Here is a 6,127-nt window from a genome sequence, read left to right as displayed (position 1 = left end):
AGACGGGCCTGGACATGCGCTGGCTTGAGCAGGGGGACCTTGCGTGTGCTGCAGGATTTTAATCCATGACTGCATAGTGTGTTACTGATGGTTTTCTTTGAGACTGTGGTCCCAGCTCTGACCAGGTCCTGCCGTGTAGTTTGGGGCTGATCCCTCACTTTCCTCATGATCGTTGATGCCCCACTAGGTGAGATCTTGCATGGAGCCCCAGACCGAGGGTGATTGACCGTCATCTTGAACTTCTTCCATTTTTCTAATAATTGCGCCAACAGTTGTTGCCTTCTCACCAAGCTGCTTGCCTATTGTCCTGTAGCCCATCCCAGCCTTGTGCAGGTCTACAATTTAACCCTGATGTCCTTACACAGCTATCTGGTCTTGGCCATTGTGGAGAGGTTAGAGTCTGTTTGATTGAGTGTGTGGACAGGTGTCTTTTATACAGGTAACAAGTTCAAACAGGTGCAGTTAATACAGGTAATGAGTGGAGAACAGGAGGGCTTCTTAAAGGAAAACTAACAGGTCTGTGAGAGCCGGAATTCTTACTGGTTGGTAGGTGATCAAATACTTATGTCATGCAATAAAATGCAAATGAATTACTTAAAAATCATACAATGTGATTTTCTGGATTTTTGTTTTAGATTCTGTCTTTCACAGTTGAAGTGTACAAAGCATGTAGAGGCCTGTAATTTTTTTAAAGTAGGAAAACCTGAAAAATCGTCAGTGTATCAAATACTTGTTCTCCCCACTGTACATCAGATAACATGGACTGCCACTCATACAGGTAAAGACACCAGTACATAACTTACACACATTACAGAGTTAATACTGTATATTGTTATTGTGTATATATTTCCAATCAGCCATTTTATTTTTTTAACAACTTTATTACTTAGCTATTTGTGGATATTTTTGTTTAGGAGAGCTTGCAAGTAATCATTTCACTGTACCGTTTACACCCTGTATCCTGTGCACGTGACAAATAAATGTTGATTTGATGATCAACTCACCATTCATATCAGCTGTCATAGTCAATAGAATAGGTGACTGACTTGACCAACACTATCTAGTCATCATTGACATTGACTATTTTCATTTTTGGAAAAATAACGTTCCCGTAGTAAACGGGATATTTTGTCAGGACAAGATGCTAGAATATGCATATAATTGTCAGATTAGGATAGAAAACACTCTAAAGTTTCCAAAACTGTAAAAATATTGTCTGTGAGTAAAACAGAACTGATGTTGCAGGCGAAAGCCTGAGAAAAATCCAATCCGGAAGTGCCTCATGTTTTGAAAGCGCTGCGTTCCAATGCGTCCGTATTGAGCAGTGAATGGGCTATCAACCAGATTACTTTTCCTCCGTATTCACCAAGGTGTCTACAGCATTGTGACGTAGTTTTACGCATTTAGCGGCTACATTGCGCAAGTGGTCACCTGATGCTGCCAGAGTGACTCTCGGGTAAAATACAGAGGTAGCCATTACTCCAATCTGTCCTACTGAAAAACGAATTGTCCCGGTGGATATATTATCGAATAGATATTTGAAAAACATCTTGAGGATTGATTATAAACAACGTTTGCCATGTTTCTGTCGATATTATGGAGCTAATTTGTAATATTTTTCGGTGTTTTCAGTGACCGCAATTGCCGGGCGATTTCTCAGCCAAACGTGAAGAAAAAACGGAGCTATTTCGCCTACAAAAATAATATTTTTGGAAAAAAGGAACATTTTCTATCTAACTGGGAGTTTCCTTAGTGGAAACATCCGAAGCTCATCAAAGGTAAACGATTTAATTTGATTGCTTTTCTGATTTCCGTGACCAAGTTACCTGCTGCTAGCTGGACAAAATGCTATGCTAGGCTATCGATAAACTTACACAAATGCTTGTCCTATCTTTGGCTGTAAAGCACATTCTGAAAATCTGAGATGACCGGGTGATTAACAAAAGGATAAGCTGTGTCTCAATATATTTCACTTGTGATTTTCATGAATATGAATATTTTCTAGGGAAATGTATGTCCGTTGCGTTATGCTAATTAGTGTCAGTCGATAATTACTCTCCCTCTTGTGGGATGGGGAGTCACTAGTTAACTACCTCAAATGTAATATCCATCATGATTCTAATAAAAGAACCACCCGGTTAACTTGGTCTACTTTTCCTTTACAACGGCAGGGGGTGCACCGTTCCTGGAGGTACTGCAATACCAGGTCGATGCGTGGAGTGGACGGAGCAAGCCCCTATTCCATCTCCCTATTCCAAAAATCCCTTTAATATACGGTCTACATTTTGAAAATCCATTTACTGTTTTGCAACAGCTCTGTGTCTTATGGACTCTGTTCTAAAAACTCGACAACCTTGTTCCAAGAAAAATGCTTGTAGACGATTGAGAAACTGTAATAGGTTGTTTCCGGATTTAAATAGTACAAGATTACAGTACCATGAGGGACAAAAATGCTGACAGCACCTGGTATTCCCAGGCAGTCTCCCATCCAAGGACTAACCAGGCCTGACCTTGCTTAGCTTCCGAGACCGGGCGTATTGTATTGTAATGTGTATATGATGCACGTAAACACTTCACTGTACCGTTTACACCCTGTATCCTGTGCATGTGACGAATAAACGTTGATGTGATGATCAACTCACCATTCATATCAGCTATCATAGTCAATATACAGTGGGGCAAAAAAAGTATTTTGTCCGCCACCAATTGTGCAAGTTCTCCCACTTAAAAAGATGAGAGAGGCATGTAATTTTCATCACAGGTACACTTCAACTATGACAGACAAAATTAGAGAAAAAAATCCAGAAAATCACATTGTAGGATTTTTTTATGAATTTATTAGCAAATTGTGGTGGAAAATAAGTGGGAGAACTTGCACAATTGGTGGCTGACTAAATACTTTTTTGCCTCACTGTATCTCTGCAGTTTTCTCTTCTCTTTGCCAAAATTCATCATCAAAATTCATCATCTCTCCCATGTCTTATTCGACTAGTAGTTGTTCTGAAATGTTTATTGCTTGCCAACATTTTACTCCCTCATCTATGTTTAATGTGACACACATGCATCAATTATTCCTTTCGGGTTGCCTATCCTGACGTGACGTTTGTAGTATAGAAAGTATTTGACTCAGATATGTGCCACAGAAAGTATTTGACTCTAGCCACAAAATGAAGTAAATTAGAAGTGGGGGGAGAATTTCTGCCAAAATACTTGGAACCATTTCCCTGTTTGACTGCTAGGTGTTATGGGTATTATGACTCATACTGTGGTACTCTATTGTAGGCTGTGGCAGTTAGTGGTTATGATATGAAGGTTTGGCTTGGTAAGGTTTTTTTTCGCCTGGTCAGACAGCTGATGTGTTGTGCACTGAAGTCCACAAGTGAAGGTTAAAGGTGAGAGGAGGAGAGCACGTAGGTGCCAGAAGGAATTATCCCACGATCAAAGGGATCGTGCTGTTTTGAAAATGATCTGTGTTTGCGTGTGATCAGGGGTGTATTCATTCCGTTGATTCTGTTGAAAAACGTTTCTTAAAGCGAAAGCAAACGGAACCAAACGGGGATAAACATACCTGAATTTGTCCAATGGAAACTCTCATTTGCAAATGTTGGACTAATGATTACACTCTAGATCAGCTAGATGAAGGCAAGATTGAACAAGGCGGTATTGAATGTGTCAATAATGTCTGTCATCTTGATTACTCAAAAGTCTCTCAACCTGTGTTCACCTACGTTGTAAACTTTCATTCATAGGCTAGGTTGTAGCAACCTCATGATGGGTACAAGGACAGTATCATGTAGTAGCCTAAACCTAACTTTCAGTATGAATCAAACCAGTGTAGTTTTTATTCATCAATATAAAGTATTTTCTGCATAATGGCAATTAAAGTGCATGATATGAAGTTTGCTGTAGTGACCGACTAAGCTTAATTGTAAAAGTATGCCTCAACAGAGCCATGTTTGCAAAAGTGTATTATGCGAAGCACACATTTAGTTAGGCAGCCAGGACCGTAGGACGCATTGTCGGTCTAGCTCTCACTGCAGTCCAGTGCCATGGACATCTTTGAAGTTTGGCCTCTAGTAATTCAGGTGGGCAACTTTATAAAGGCCTCCTCACAATGACCTTATCATGCAAGGCTCTACAGACAGATAAAAAAATACACAGGCTATTTTTGCGTTGATGGTGTATGTATTGAAGTCAACTGGGGCGGCAAATAGCCTAGTAAGAGCATTGGGCCAGTAACTGAGAGGTTGCTGGATCAAATCCCTGAGCTGACAAGGTACAAATCTATTGTTCTGCCCCCTGAACAAGGCAGTTAATCCACTGTTCCTAGGCCATCATTGAAAATAAGAATTTGTTCTGAATTGACTTGCCTAGTTAAATATATTTTTCAAGTGGTTCAACATTCAAATGCGTTTTGATTGACCACATAGGAGAGGCGACGGTCGGTGGAAGTCTGGCGCCACCAAGTGGACAATTATTTTAGTTCCCTTGTGGCATCAACGCTTCCTGAGATATTATATAAAAGATAACATGTTATGTCAGTATTAATTATTTCTCCAACCCCTATTTGCTAGATTATTATTCCAATTTAGCTGTAAATCTGGTTTGAACTCAATAAGGATTTGTCTCGTTTCAGATTGGAGGGCGGATGTCCACGTCACTTTGGAACCTACCAATGTGTTACATTGTAACAGTGAAAAGTGTATTTTCCCGACGTTGATCAAATCCCAGTCTATGCCACCATTTTTTTTAAATAGCATCATCTTTGATATTTGTTGTAAAGTGTACAGAGCTCATTTAGGTGTAACCTTTACCGGATTTAACGTGTCTGAGAACGGCACCTTCCTCCCGAAAGCATTGCGGTATCGCTTCTCGGCCTTTTGGCTAAGATCAAGTGTAGTATCTGTTCTTATCAGTTCCCTGGCGGCTCTGCACTCCCAGAGCATGTGCCTCACCGACTCTTCTTGGCCGCAGCCTGGTCGGGGGCACGCGGATGTCCTCGCCATGCCCCGTGAGTGCATAACGGCCCTGACCGGGAGGATCTCGTGGGCGACCATCCAGGACAGGTCCCGATGCCGATTCAGGAGAGCAGGATGGGCCACGTTGCGCCAAACCGTTGTGGGCTCACCTATAGCGAGCCCGCGCACTGGACACACTGGTTCCCGATCCTGCACAAGAGAGAGAAGAGAGCGGTGTTTTGTTAAAACCGTGACTGTTTCTTTTTCCAGTTTAAAATGTCTTAAAAACTTCTGGAGCTGGACGTAGTGCGGGGGTAGCAGGAAAGAGACTGGGGCTCGCAGGTCGACTGGGATCAGCCTCAGAGTCCTGAGGTAAGATCCCAGCCAGAACCGTGCGAGGGCCTGGGTCTTGTTGTTGACCGGGGAGGTGGCAAGAGTCAGATGTAACGCTGTGTAGCGGCTGCCCAGGAACAAGTAGAGGTCAGGCAAGCCTTTCCCCCCCTTGGACCTGGGCCTCTTGACCACCTCCCTCCTCAGCCTCTCCCACTTGCATCCCCACAGGAAGTAAAACAGCGTCCGCTCCAGGTCTAAAATGCTCCTTCGAGGGGGGATAAAAACAGAACTGATTAATAAAAGCACAGGTAAAATCACAGCTTTAATGATTAAAACCTTGCCCTCAAAAGTCAGCTGTCGTAGTCCCCAAAAACCCAGTCTCTGTCTTACCGTCCCCAGGATTCCGCTCCAGTTACCGCTCCCTCCTCCCCCCCGGTCAAACTTTACCCCCAGTACCCTTATGTCCGTCAGTTTAACTGTCAGAGGTAGTCTGGTCAAGTCTGGGTCTGCCCACGGTCCGAAGAATTGGGCCTCTGTCTTGTCTCTGTTCAGTCTCGCCCCAGAGGCTCGTCCGTACCAGTCAGTCCTGTCCAGAGTCCTGTCGACGGATAAAAGGTCGGTGCATAAAATGTTGACGTCGTCCATGTAAAAGACGCACTTGGCGGTCATCCCCCCACTCCCCGGGATACCCACCCCACTGATCCCTTGGTCCCTTCTCAAGACCTGTGCCAGTGGTTCAATACAGGCCACGAACAGAAGGGGAGATAACGGACAGCCCTGACGGACGCCGCAGTGTACTCCCACTGCTTTTGACAGATGCCCATTTACAAGGATTT

The 6,127-nt window shown here is 43.2% G+C and overlaps 1 long non-coding RNA gene and 2 pseudogenes across 1 annotated transcript; 2 read left to right on the top strand and 1 right to left on the bottom strand.

Annotated features, from left to right (window-relative positions):
* The first annotated feature begins 1,454 nt into the window (after positions 1-1,454).
* LOC118943868 lies at positions 1,455-2,646 on the top strand. The gene is made up of 2 exons (XR_005039176.1): positions 1,455-1,778; positions 2,172-2,646. It is a non-coding gene; the product is annotated as an uncharacterized LOC118943868 (long non-coding RNA).
* On the bottom strand, positions 2,170-2,383 carry LOC118944202 (annotated as a pseudogene).
* Positions 2,647-4,864: 2,218 nt separating the features above from the next.
* Positions 4,865-4,964, top strand: LOC118944209 (annotated as a pseudogene).
* The last annotated feature ends 1,163 nt before the right edge of the window (positions 4,965-6,127 follow it).

Source organism: Oncorhynchus mykiss, chromosome 2, assembly GCF_013265735.2.
Source record: "Oncorhynchus mykiss isolate Arlee chromosome 2, USDA_OmykA_1.1, whole genome shotgun sequence".
NCBI lineage: Eukaryota > Metazoa > Chordata > Actinopteri > Salmoniformes > Salmonidae > Oncorhynchus > Oncorhynchus mykiss.
Note: the sequence above shows the minus strand (reverse complement) of the source record. Positions and strands in the feature narration are given on the sequence as shown.